The sequence below is a fragment of the Phascolarctos cinereus genome, unplaced genomic scaffold (assembly GCF_003287225.1).
Source record: "Phascolarctos cinereus isolate Bilbo 61053 unplaced genomic scaffold, phaCin_HiC Scaffold_5;HRSCAF=322, whole genome shotgun sequence".
In the NCBI taxonomy this organism is placed as follows: domain Eukaryota; kingdom Metazoa; phylum Chordata; class Mammalia; order Diprotodontia; family Phascolarctidae; genus Phascolarctos; species Phascolarctos cinereus.
In genome coordinates, this window is record NW_027555958.1 from 393,251,249 (window position 1) to 393,264,981 (window position 13,733).

At 35.4% G+C, this 13,733-nt stretch overlaps 1 long non-coding RNA gene across 1 annotated transcript in view; it reads right to left on the reverse strand.

Annotated features, from left to right (window-relative positions):
- The window catches only part of LOC110206737 (uncharacterized), a 30,689-nt gene extending 17,358 nt beyond the window's left edge, over nt 1-13,331 (reverse strand). The window contains exons 1-2 of the long non-coding RNA XR_002324006.1: nt 13,222-13,331; nt 2,920-3,063 (exon numbers count right to left, since the gene is read on the reverse strand). This is a non-coding gene — a long non-coding RNA (uncharacterized LOC110206737). The remainder of the gene's footprint in view (nt 1-2,919; nt 3,064-13,221) is intronic.
- Nucleotides 13,332-13,733: the final 402 nt, after the last annotated feature.

Consider the following 13,733-nt stretch of genomic DNA (forward strand, 5'->3'; position numbering starts at 1 on the left):
ACCACCTGGGCTTCAGGATCTCCTCCTGGTTGACAGTTGGAGGCTATAGGGTTCTGACAGCCTACCTGGTGTTGGGTTGGAATCAGTGAGGCTAGGACTTTAGGAAGACTCTAGGTTGCTTTCTTCAGCTCCTTTCAGAGGAATGATGCAGGGTGCTTATCTGCCTGGGCCCTTTGTAGTGCCGCTTACCTTATTTTTGAGGAGGCACTGGGATGATAGGGGAGGGTGAGATCTACTACCTTTTTACTCAGCCATCTTGGCTTCCAGAAGCAGAAGTCCTCTCCATACACTTTTGAGTTTTGAGTATTAATATATTGATACATTAAAAGAAATATAATAGGTTTGTATCATAACATAGAATAGAAACTTAAAATTCTGATATTTAGTACACAAAAATCTATGACATATATCATTAACTTCTCACATGCAGAAATTTATTTTTACGGAGTGGTTTTGACCTCCAATAATTCTATAAAAATAATAATTTTAACACTTTTTTCTTTTTTTCTCCTAAAGGCATACTTTTAAATTCTAATGACATATCACATGGCTAAAGGCACGAGCACATTCACTGTTAGTATTGCCACCAGTAATTTCTCTTACATCTGTCCGTTTTCTCTACTCACAGTTAGTTCCTAGATTAGGTTTTAATTACTTAGCTCTTACCAAGGCTAGTGTTTTAGTATCCTAACTTATCTCTTAGCATTTTAGCATCCTGTAAAAGTATGATCCTAGAATATTTTAGTAGAAGGGGGATGGGGAAGGTTGATGTCTAGTGTGATTTATAGTGTAGGTGGGCAGAAAACAAAATATGCGTTTTGTTTGTTATTTTTAATAATGTGACTTAAAAGCCTCAGAAATAGTTTCTTCCAAGAATGAAAGATCCAAAGTTGCCCAAGCTTGACTCCCATCCCTCCCCACAATATAAAGTATAACAATGGTTTTCAGTCTTGTCCAAGACATGCCTCTGAATTACATTTCATCAAATAATGATTATAGCTAGAATTCTTTTTTTGTTTGTTTTTGTATTCATTTCACTTTTATTTGTACTCCCGTGCCATAACCTTTTGTTTCTTTTGTGATATCTTTTTTCTTTTGAGCAACTTCCTCCTCCAGTTTAGGAACAATGTGTTCCTTTGCAGTATGTATCATCTCAGTATGGAAAGGAGGACCCAGGCATGGGTTGATTTGACCATGAGTCTTGTGAGTACGCTGTTACATTTTGAGAGCCTTGTTAACCTGGATATGCTCAACAACAAGAGAATCCACATTCAAGTCCTTCAGTTCTGCGTTGCTCTCTGAATTTTTAAGCATATGCAGCAAGAATTCAGCAGTCTTTTGGGCCAATGACCCTCTGTCTAATGCCAGCTTATCTTGAGCACACCTGCCAACTCCACCATTATATCGCTGGAAGGGAACACATTGTTTCTTCAATGTAATGTCTTTCAAATACTTGGTAGCTTTCTGGATATGCATGTCTTGATAGCTTGAATTGTTTCATGGATGTTCTTGAAGCGGACCCAGAGATTTGATCCCCTTGACTTGCATGATTTTGGGGAGTTCTCTGGGTTGTGAAAGTACCTCACCACTTTGAATGATTACCTAGGATGGGTCAAGGGAAGAGAATATAGCTAGCATTCTTATAGCACTTTAAAAAAAATTTTTGGTGAGGCAGTCAGGGTTAAGTGACTTGCCCAGGGTCACACAGCTAGTGAGTGTCATGTGTGGGAAGTGGGATTTGAACTCAGGTCCTCCTGACTCCAAGGCCGGAGCTCTATTGACTGTACCACTTAGCTGCCCCATTAAAACACTTTTAATTTTACAAAATGCTTTCCATGTTATCTCACTTAATCTTTATTTAAGCATCATTTTGAATTGTAAGAAAGTTCACAATCCTAATAAGAGTGAATTGATTAATAGAAATGAAGTTTTAACAGCCAAATATGTGACTATGCTTAGACTTCTGTTATTTTACGTATTCACCAATATAGTACATTATCTAAAAGTCCAAGACTTTCTGCCAAGTTGGAACTCTAAATGGAAGGAAACTTACCTAGCTCCTACATATTTACTCCAGCAAGACCCACGGTTCTCATCAGATCCAAACCAAGAGAGAGAGAGAGAGAGAGAGAGAGAGAGAGAGAGAGAGAGAGAGAGAGAGAGAGAGAAAGAAAGAATGAGTGTGAAGAATCTTGGAAAGAAATGAAGAATGGTATGTCCAGTTCTTCTTTATCAGACCATTAACAGCCTAATTCTCAGTAGCTTCTGAAGATTGGGGGCAATATGATCGCTACATCCCAAGCTTTATGATGAATCTAAGGGCTAGAAGTGGACCCAAATTCTTTTTAAAGGAAAATCCATATAGAATCAAAGAGGCACAATATTATTCACATAGAATTCAGTCAGAGGACTCAGAATAATCTTAGCTCTCTCTGATTTGTTTCTACCCACTTTCTTGATACCAGACTAGGGGAAGGGCAAGTTATTATGCCTTCTATTCCAAATAAATAGATGTCAGTGAAATGCCTTTTGCCAATTAAGATAGATCTAAGAATAGTTAAATAGGCAGATTGTTTTTGGATATTTCAGTATTCATGTTGAAGCTTCTCTAACAACCTATCCTCTTAATTACTTAGACTCCACTTCTTCAACCCTTGTTACCACACCACTTCAAATATACAGCAGCTCACCATACATCATTTCTCAGAATTGTGCCACTTCCAGAATCTGGAAATTTGGAACTTTGAAATTACCTCAGAAATTACAATCTCCTACTCTTCTATCTCTCCCACTCTTTCATGTATACTAAATTTCTTTTTCATGATATTATTGTCTTAAGTATTTTGACAATCCATTCTGCGAATCAGTGATTCTGATACAAATTCTATTTTTTTTTACAAAAACTCTGGTTTTACTTACCAGCCTTGAACTTGTAGTTAGCCTCTTCAATATTTCACTTGCTCCTGTCATAGAATCAATCCCTGCCTCTGATCTTCCATAGTTCTCATTCTGTCCTTCCTTACCCCTTAGTAGCCACTACAGTCAATTTTCTCTGCTGCACACCTGGGGAAAAGAAATATAAGTGGTTCATTCATAACAAATTTATGTTACATAATCTCACCTAGGCTCTGGCTACTACTCAAAAATACTTCTGATCTATCCTTATTGCCACATTTTCTCATTTTCTTGTATGGTCATTTCTATTTTTTTTTTCTTCTTTCTACTCCAACAAGTCAATAAAATATGGGAAAGTTTGTTTGGATTATATTCAAGACTTAGACTCAGATTGCTCCTAAGAGTGGACATAAACAACTTAATACTTCCTCTTTGAGGCCCAAAACCACTAACAATGTTCTTTCCAAACAAAAGCCAGAAACATTTTCTTCTACTCCCATCTTTCTCAAATATGTAGCTAACTCTAAAAATGAAGAAAATTTTAAAAGACAAGGTTTTTTTTTTTGCTATAAAAATGATTACAACTTGTAGATTTGCCAGGAAGCAGAGTGAAAGTCTTGTTTAAGAGAAACTTGTCTGTTTGATATGGTGTGCCAGTTAAGCAATCTGTCCTTTGGCAACATGGTCATTTGGGCTATGTGTTTAAGACTCATCTCCATTGTATCTACATATTGCCTGCCTGTACTTTTCCTCTGTAGGTGATACTATCATCCACTTAAGTACAATTTCATTTGTAGATATTAGTTGATCATAGCAAGAATATTAGATGTAATTTTTTTTGAAAAAAAATTATTGGTATACTTTGGTTTTTCTATCACAAGAATTTCTTCCAATATTTCTTTTCTCCCCTTCCTAGAGAGCCATTTCATATTACAAATCATATTCTTAAGAAAAAGAAAAATAGAATGAGGACAAAAATCAGCAAAAATGAATACTATATCAAAGAAGTCTGAAAATACCATAGCCATGGACCTCCAATCTTAGAAAAGGTAAGGGATAATTAGGGGAGATCTGATTGGCTTCAGAAAACAAACACACCAATAAACAAAATTTTTTTTTTCCTGAAAGATTTGGATACATTATAGAGTTTTACAACTAGAGTATTAGTTCCTCAAAAACAGAAAACATGTCTTAAATTTTACTAATGTCCTTAATAAATCCAATATACTATTGGGGATATCAATAGAATCAGAATTATAAAATTTCCAAGTTGAAAGAAAATTCAGAGACCATTAATCCTTGAATAAGGCAGGTTCTCTAATAAAATCACAGATCTCTAAATTTATTGAAGGTGAATCTGGAAGGGAGAAGTAACATGTTGGCTGACAACAGTCAATAGACAAAAATAACCCAGGGGTCTAGAATGATGAGCCAATAGTATGAAGATTACACTTAATATGAAGGAAGCTTGAAGTCTCATATTTGACTCTTTAAAAATTCACTAGATTTCTATGGCTCAGAAACAGTCCTTTAAGTCATATGCTTGAGCATCTTGTGAAGAATTAAAACTAATGATTGGCCCTCATGAGATGAACCCAACTTCTTCCCCTTTTTGAAACAGGATATTGGACCATTTTTAGCCCTATGTCACCTCTCATTATCTAAACAATTCTTAAATTCTACCAAAAGCAAACAGAGACTCAGCAATTAAAACTGAAATTTCCTTCTGTACCTTAGGATGAAGTTTTTATCTGCATCTAATGATTGAATTCATGAGAATTAATGGATTTTTCATAATTAATTTACAGATATTATATTTATATTGTGTCTTTGGAAAACATAAGTAATATTATGCCTATAGTCAGCTATGCATGTTAATTTAGGAAAATTAGTTATTATCTAACTTTTATGTAAACCAGGCCCTGAAATTGCAACTGCTTTCATTATTCAATCATGAAGGTTTTGATATTTTAAAACAACTGCAATATTAAAAGGAAAATGTCTTCCTCAATAAAGAAAAATAATGGGATAAAGGAGAGTAAATGTGCCATAGGAAGCATGGTGTTATTTTTTGGCATTGATGAATATCATAGTTACATAATGGCCTTTTCCACAAAAAACATTAGTAAATTATTATTTAGTATGACTGTTCAATTTTTTAAAATCTTTTTTATAACATTTATTTAAAGTTTTGAGTTCCAAATTCTATCCCTCTCTTCTCTGTGCCTGAGATGGCAAGCAATCAGATATAGGTTACAATGTGCAATTAGGCAAAACCTTTCCATATTATTCATTTTGCAGAAAGAAGCCTTGAGGAAAAGAAAAAAAAATGAAGGAAAGATATTGAAAAATAGCATGCTTCAGTCTGTATTCAATAATATCAGTTTTTTCTCTAGAGGAGGATAATGTGCTTCATTATTAGTCCTTTGTGATTGTCTTGGATCATTGTATTGCTGAGAATAGCTAAGTCATTCATAGCTCTCCATCAAACAATATTGTATTACTTTGTACAATGTTCTGGCTCTGTTCACTTCAGTATGCATCAGTTCACTTAAGTCTGAAATCATCCTGCTTGTCATTTTTAATAGAACAAAAAATATTCCATTATAGTAATATTCCCCAATTGGTGGACATCCCTTTGATTTTTAATTCTTAGCCACCACAAAAAAAAAGAGCTGCTATTAATATTTTGTACAAGTAGATCCTTCCATTTTTTTTTTGGATATCTTTTGGACATAGACCTAGCAGTGGTATTGATGTATCTGACTTCTTACCTAATTTTAGAATAGACTTCCTTACATCTTTCATTTCCAGAAACTATCCTAGCATACCAGAGAATCAGTATAGTATACTAAATGGAGATTGCTTGACTTGGAATCAGAAACTGACTCAAATCCCACCTCAACTGTTTATTAGCTAAGAGATAACAGACAATTTACTTAATCTCACTGATCCTCACTTCCTTCATGTGTAAGATGAGAATGAAAATATCTGCACTATGTACTTTATAATTTTTTTGTGAAAAAACCCACAAATTTAGATGCATAAAAATGAGAATTTTTACTATTCTTAGGACATAGAGTATAAAATTGATTGGATACTCAGTGAATTCTTACCCCCAGAAAAGAGGAAGGGTAGAAAAGAGATAATTTATTAGATCAGATTTCTTGTTAGCTTCCACTATCCCTAGGTTTCTACTACCTTGGCTGCTTTTTCACTTCAGTACATGTATGTATGATTGATTCTGTGTTAAGGGGTGTGTGTGTATGTGTGATAGGCAAGAGACAGACAGAGATGGAGAGGGAGGGAGGGAGGAGCCAGAGAGACAGAAAGAGTCAGAGACAGAGAGAGATATCTTAGTGTATATGGACTGCTTGCATACACTCTAATACCCAGTCTTCATTCTTGGCTCCCAGATTCATATTAGGGTGAAAGAGAGGGGCAGCATGGCATAGTAAATAGAGACTTAGCCCAAAACTTCAGCTCAGATGCTTGTTCTGCCAATTAATATTGTGTGTGATGGAGCCTGAGTGTCTTTCAAAACCCTAGAAGAGTATATGAGATGTGCTGGCTGAGGGAAGTTTACACCAGCCAGATAACAGCTCAAGGAAGAGCTGGATTAATATTAATTTGGCCAGCAGTGGGAAATAGAACAGGGCAATCAGAAAATTCCCACAGCTACCTGAAGAAACTCTTTTTTGTGGTAATAGGATCCAAGTGTGGAAGACTAAAACTTTTAAATAATGGGGGCCTTAGAAGGTTAAGGAGGTGAAGCCACGTAGCATTCTTGTATAATTGTGTAATTTTGGTTCAGCAGCTCAAGAGTTGGAAGAGTCTTCCAAGACAGAAAGGAAACAGAACCAAGTAGAAAAGAAGAGCTGAAAATGATAACAGTGACCAAAAAAAAAAATCTATGATGATTGTTGCCAGGAATAGAAGAAAGTAGTCATGGAGAAGTGGGATGATGTGGAAGAAAGCCAGAGAGGATTATTCTGGATTGCCAGTCAATAAACATTTATTATGTCCCTACTATCTGCCAGAAAAAGACAGCTAGGTCACACAATGAATATAGTGCTGGGCCTCAAGTCAGGAAGACTCATCTTCCTGAATTCAAATCTGGCTTCAGACACTTACTAGCATAAGTCACTTAACCCTATTTTCCTCAATTCCTCATCTATAAAATGAGCTGGAGAAGAAAATGGCAAACTATTTTAGTGTCTTTGCCAAGAAAACTCCAAATGGGGTCACCGAGAGCCAGATATGACCAAAACAACTGAACAACAACATATGCCAGAAAATATGTTAAGTGTCTGTGAACAAAGAAAGGCAAAAACAGTCTCTTCTCTCAAGGAGTGCATGATCTAATGGGTTAGACCGCATGTAAAAAAGTATGTAAAACAAGCTATACATAGCATGAGTAGGAACTATAGAAAAGACAAGAGGCATTAGAATTAAGGGGAAGCGTAAAAGCCTTTCTGTAGAAAGTGAAATATTGGTTGGGACTTGAAGGAAGCCAGAAAAACCAGGAGATAGAGATGAGGAGGGAGAGCATTTTAAACAAAGAGACAGGAAATAAAAATGCCCAGAGTCTGAAATGGAGTGCTTTGTTCGAGAAACAGCAAGAAGGTCAGTGCCATTGAGATATGTGAAAAAGAATAAGGTTTAAGGAGAGTAGAAAAAATGTGTGTGGGGAGGAAGATTAAGTAATAAATGGCTTTGGATGACAAAATATTTTCTATTTTGTCCTGGAGGTTATAGGGAGCCACTAGAGTTTATTGAGTAGAAAAGGTGATCTGAGCCTTAAGAAGATCCTTTTGGCAACAGATTAGAAGATGGCCTGGAGTAGGGAGAGACTTGTAGCAGCAAAACCCACTAGGAGGCTGTTCGGCCAAAGAGGTGGTGAGGGACTTCACCATGATGGTTATAGTGTTAGAGGAGAGGAATACATGCCAGAGAAGTTACAAAGGAAACACTACAGATCCTAAAAACAGATTGGACATTGATGTGAGAGAAGGTAAGGAGTCAGGAATGACACCTATAATGTGAGCTTGGGTGCCTGGGAGGATATTGGTGCAGTCTATACCAATGGCCAAATTAAAAAGAGGGGAGGGTTTGAGAGGAAAGATGATGTTTAGTTTTTGACATGACAGTTTCTTCCTTCCTTCCTTCCTTCCTTCCTTCCTTCCTTCCTTCCTTCCTTCCTTCCTTCCTTCCTTCCTTCCTTCCTCCCTCCCTTCCTCTTTGTTTGTTTGTTTCTCTCTCTCTCTCTCTCTCTCTCTCTCTCTCTCTCTCTCTCTCTTTCTTTCTTCCTTTCTTTTTTCTTTCTTCTTTCTTCTTTCTTTCTTTCTTGACAGGAGCACATCCACTTCCATACTATTAGTCATGAGAACTGTACAGATCTCTGAGTGGGGAGATGGCTGAATAGACTCAAGTGGAATTCAGATGTGAGTCTTTTCTATAGTATTACTGTGTGAATAAAACTATTCAATGTTTCATGTTGTCAAGCAACTAATAGTTGTTTAGGACATACTTGATTAGTTGACTGATTTTAAACCTTATGAGACTAAATACTTGTAAGGGGAGCTTATGGCTACCTGGGGAGTGACAGGAAAGAAATTCTCAGATTTCACCTGAGTAAGGGCAAATAAATCAGTGAAGAGAGTCCAATTTAATTGTACAAAGTTTTATGAACCTAATATATGCCAACTGCTCTTTTAGAAACTGAACAAAACAACAAAAAATGTAACATCTGCAGATTATCACAGTATCTCAGTGACAGAAGAGAACTCAGATGTCATCTAGTCTAGTCTGTAGCTGACTAAGCATTCCTTTTACAGCTATATAACAAGGAGTCATTCAGTCACTTATTTAGAGGAAGGAAGTCATGTCTTGAACAGTTCATTGAACTTTTGGTTGTATCTAAATTCATCCCACTAATGCTAAATACATTTGCCAGGATCAAGCAGAACAAGTTTAAGATCATAGGTTTAGAACTGGAAGTGAACTTAGCAATCATTCATAGGTTCTGAAAGTGGGCAATAACAACCCTGGGGGTGCTAGAATGATCCAGGGAGGTGGTAGTAGCCTCAGGTGCAATTGGGGGACATTGAATTAAAACAAGGGAGTGGTGGAAGTATAAAGAAAGAAAAGAATATAAGAAATTTTTGAAAAAAACCCATTCATACATGTTTCATCTGTTGTGTAACAGAATTAAAGTTGTAATTGATTACATTATTTTCCAAATAAACACACAAAATGCAAATTATAACCAATCAGTGATCAAGTCTGCCAACAGGTCTTAAGAAGCAAGTGTTGGCAGGTGAGAGTGTCATGCATTGTGGGGAAGTCTAGCATGCATTGGCAGGAATATGTTCATGTAATGACTTCTTTACATGTGATACTATACAATTACATGATACAATACTGTGTAATCAAAATTTCAATTCAAGAAAAAAACACAAATTTATAATATATTATAAAATTTTAGTGTGTCATTTAAAAAAACATTTTATATATTTTTTTGAAATGATGCAATAAAAAAAACATTAAAGGGTTTAATAAAATAGATTTCCAGGGGAATACTGGGTAATTTTTTTTTAAGAAAAGGGGGTGGTAGGCCAAATAAAAGTTTGGCAATGTCTGATCTAGTCATTCTTTGTGTGAGGAAACTTAGGCTTACCATAGGAGATATGACAATTAGTAGACGACAGCTGGAAATCAAATCCACATCATTTGATTTAAAGTTCAGATCACTTTCAAATACAACATACTATATGCCACCAATTCATCCCTGCAAAAAAGTTTTTTTTTTTTGCCTCAGTTATTTCATTCAGCAGTCATTTGACATGATCCCCATGCCTCTTAAAGGGGTTATATTTTAACATGGTGGGTGGAGGGATCCTCAACTTGTGTTGAGTCCCTTTTTGTTGAAGAATATTCTGTTTCATGTGCATTTATTCAGAGCTTCATAGTTTTCAAATTTCTTTTCAAATAAATGATTCCTTCCTCTCTCCTTCACTTTGTTTCATACATGTTATCCCATTTACTCTCATTTCCTTGTATAAATTAGGGAGGAAACGTCCATAACTGTGTAGCATCAGGATGACCAAACTTTCTGGTCCAGTTATTTTCATCTTATCACTGAACCCAGTGGTTATTTCTTCCTTCCCTTTTCTACTCTTTAGGGTTTTTTTCATGTTATATTCTCCTTTTAGGATGAAAAACACTACTTTGAAATTACATTTTTCTTTAGTTAAAGGTGATTTTCCATTATCCATTTTATAATCATTTTTGTTATCATTCATCAGAATGATTTCAGCTTTCATGATTATTGAATTAAGAAATACAACACTTACCAAATGCTAAGGGTATAGGTACAAACAAAATATTTATGGAGTAGATGTCAGTAATCTCAGAAGGCATTAGCAGGGAGTGTGGGGTGTTGGGACCAAAAAAAAGGCTGCTTGCAGAGCATAAGATTTGAGAGAAACTAGGAATACTGTGAGGCAGAGGTAAAGAAGGACAACAGTCCAGGTATGAGGAACAACCCACGAAAAATGGGAGAAAAGCACAGAAAAAAAAGGAAAGAAAGAAAAGATGTTTCAAATTTAACTGCATCATGGTAGTTTGCCAGCAAAGATCATACTTTTGTGTTTAGGCAGGGAAAAAAATGATCCCTTAAATTTGTGCAATGCCTTACAATTATGAAATGTTTCATATACTTTATCTATTTTTATCTTCTCAAAAGCACGACAGGAATGGTATTATAAGTGATATTATTCAAATTTCATAGAAGAGAAAATGGAGGCCTACTGTGAATGATTTTTCTGATATTACATTGCCAAGATGAGCAGAATCCCAGAATGGAGCAGCTATCTCACTCCAAATTTGATATTCTTTCCCTGTGGCAGGCTAGCCCCCACTACACCTCCCCATGCTGCCATTAAGTCAACAAATGTGAGTATTGCTGAAATGTGTACTACTCAATCACACACATTTCCCAGGGAAACTGGGAAGTTGTGAGTTGTTCCTTTTCGTCAGAAAGTAGCATTGTGTATTTTAAGTTGTGGTGAGCAATCTCTCTTACTGTCATTCGATACTTTATTTCTTATGGGGCTTTAAAAAAATGAGCAATGTAAAGGACACCACTTTTGGCATTCAATTCTCATGACAAAATATTAAGTGTTTTATTGTTCACTGGGGGAAAAATACCAAACACGCTTTTGATGTTTTCAGGAAAACTTAAATTGACTAAGAGTGGCTCTTTTATGTGGGTATGAGTATTTCAAGGTCATGTGCTGAGATTTACATTTGGGCAAGGAAAATGTTTGCTAATTGATGTCACAAATAGGCAATTAATCATGTTTTACTGTCCTTTACTGTCAGATGGGGGGGGAAGCTGTAATTTACATTTAACAAAATATAAAGAGAGTCTGCTAGTAGACTTTATCAAATTGTATATTAAAATATCAAAGAATGTGGCCAGGGTTATCAAAGCCACTCTCACTCAGGGGAAAACTGAAACTGTCAATCAACAGCCATTTTTTCTACTATCTTCAAAAAAATTCTCAATAAGCTATAAACTTACCTAACCCTGAAGGACAAATATTCCTCTGCTCACAGGATCTATTTGTTTGTGTATAGAGTAACACTAGGAAAAGAAATTAGGCAGGTAAAGATTATATTTGGCTTACACGGACACCTATTTGTGGACCCTTTTCCCCATTAACGTTGCTTCTTCAAGCCACAAATGAAAAGAAATTACTACCACCTACTGGTAAGAAAGTGGTTGAAACATTTAGTGTAAGGATTTCAATGCCAGGTCAGGTAACAAGATGTAAGAGAAGAGAGGACATAGCCTAGTGTGATATAACAGGTTGATCATTAGATTCAGACTCTGGGGACCTCAGTTTAAATATTATTAAATGCTTAAGTGACCAGAGGCTACAACTAAGAAGGGCTTTGTCCCAGAGGAAAATGTACAGAGTGCTAAGAGCCCCTTCTGCTTAGTATCTTTTGTCTCTGCCCTGACCTGGGTAGTGTCTTATGTCTATTGGATCTCCTCTTCCACTAGAATCCCTTCCTCCCTGCCCAATGCCAATTCCTTTTTTGGGGGTGTACTTATTCCCATCAAGAAAAAATATCCAGGAATACCAACAATGTGTTTCATTCTACCCAGGCATTACCCAACATGAACCTTCTCCCCCCCAGGTGAACATATTGCTATTTATGACTCTGTGTGAACCTGTGTCACCTAATCTTGAATCTCATCATGAATGTATTCAGCCCCTCAAGTGAGATTGTTTAACTTGATCACTAAAGCCCCTTCTAGTTTTAGATACACTTCTTAACTTAACCTTTCTTTGCCACTCTTTTAGCACTTTTATGCTTTGTATTGAATTTACTTATGTATGCAACATATCCTCTAAATAGATTGTAAGCTCTATTGAGAGCTGGAATCATACTTTATATAAACTTTCAATCTCACCCATAAAGAATACCACCTAAATGTAGAGTGCTGGGTTTTCATGGACTAGAAGCTATAAAGCCCATAATGCCACTCTTCTAATATAGAAAAAATTTCAAATCTGTGTGAGAGTTCAATGGGATGTCATAATGATATGATATGGCAGCTAAAGTATGTGAATAAAACATATGCAAACACATATACATACATATATATATATATATACACATCATATACACATCTTAGCTGCCATATTATGTCATCAATAACACACGTATACGTATAATATTTGTATTGTATGCAAATTATATGAATAGAATAAATTCACAAATAGGTCTGTGCATAAGTACAGTTAATAAAACATTAATTAAATTTAACTAATTAAATTAAATTTATTTAGTTATACTTAACAGAAAGTAATTAACCAACTTTAACATAATTAATTAAAATTACTTATTCATTAGACAGAGGTTTGATTTTTAAGTATAACATTGGCAAAAAATCCTCTTTTTGGAAGGTAAATAGAGCTATATAGCTGAAAGCTTTTTTTTAATCACAGTGAAATATATTATGATATGTGATTATATGAAATCACAGAGGTGAAATTCAAGAATGTTGATTCATTTTGGTGATTCTATCACATTCTGAAGATTACTTCTTAATGAGATCTTTCTGAAATTATGTGTATGTGTGTATTTACACATGTAAATATGTACACAGAGAGATTATTCATATTTTTCAAAAGATCATGGCATATAGTAGATGTATATGTCCACTATATATCTCTATCTTTACTAAATAGATAGTGTTTGGGGAAGATAGAGACATAAAGCTAGAATAGATATAGTTCAATTTCTAACCTATGCTAATTTGCCCAAGGCCTCCTGGCCTTGTAGTGGTAGTGAGAAAACCATACTGCTACTGGACTCAGTGTGGTTGTCCAATTGGCTTTATTCCTACTGCAGCTCAGAACTCCAGAGATGAAGTCATCCAATGACGTTCAGTCTCCTTAGTAACAGGGATTACACTGTAACAGGCATGTGCCACCCTTCCTAGCAACTAAGATACTTTCAAGAATCAGTCACAAAAATCTAAGAGATTCACCATAATTTCAAAAATATGTTCTTAATAAGCAACTTTTGGAATATGACAGAATAACCAACAGGATCCCATGTAATTCTGATCTCATATAATCACATCTGCCATACTGTATTTAAGAATAATTAAAAACCAAAAACATGTATATTGCTAATATTGTATTAAAATTCAAATATCTATTTGACTAATAAGTTAATTTGGTATTATTATTTTCCAGTTCTCTTAAAACTAATTAATTTTCTAAGATTTCTTCACAATTTGAGGTAGAATCCAT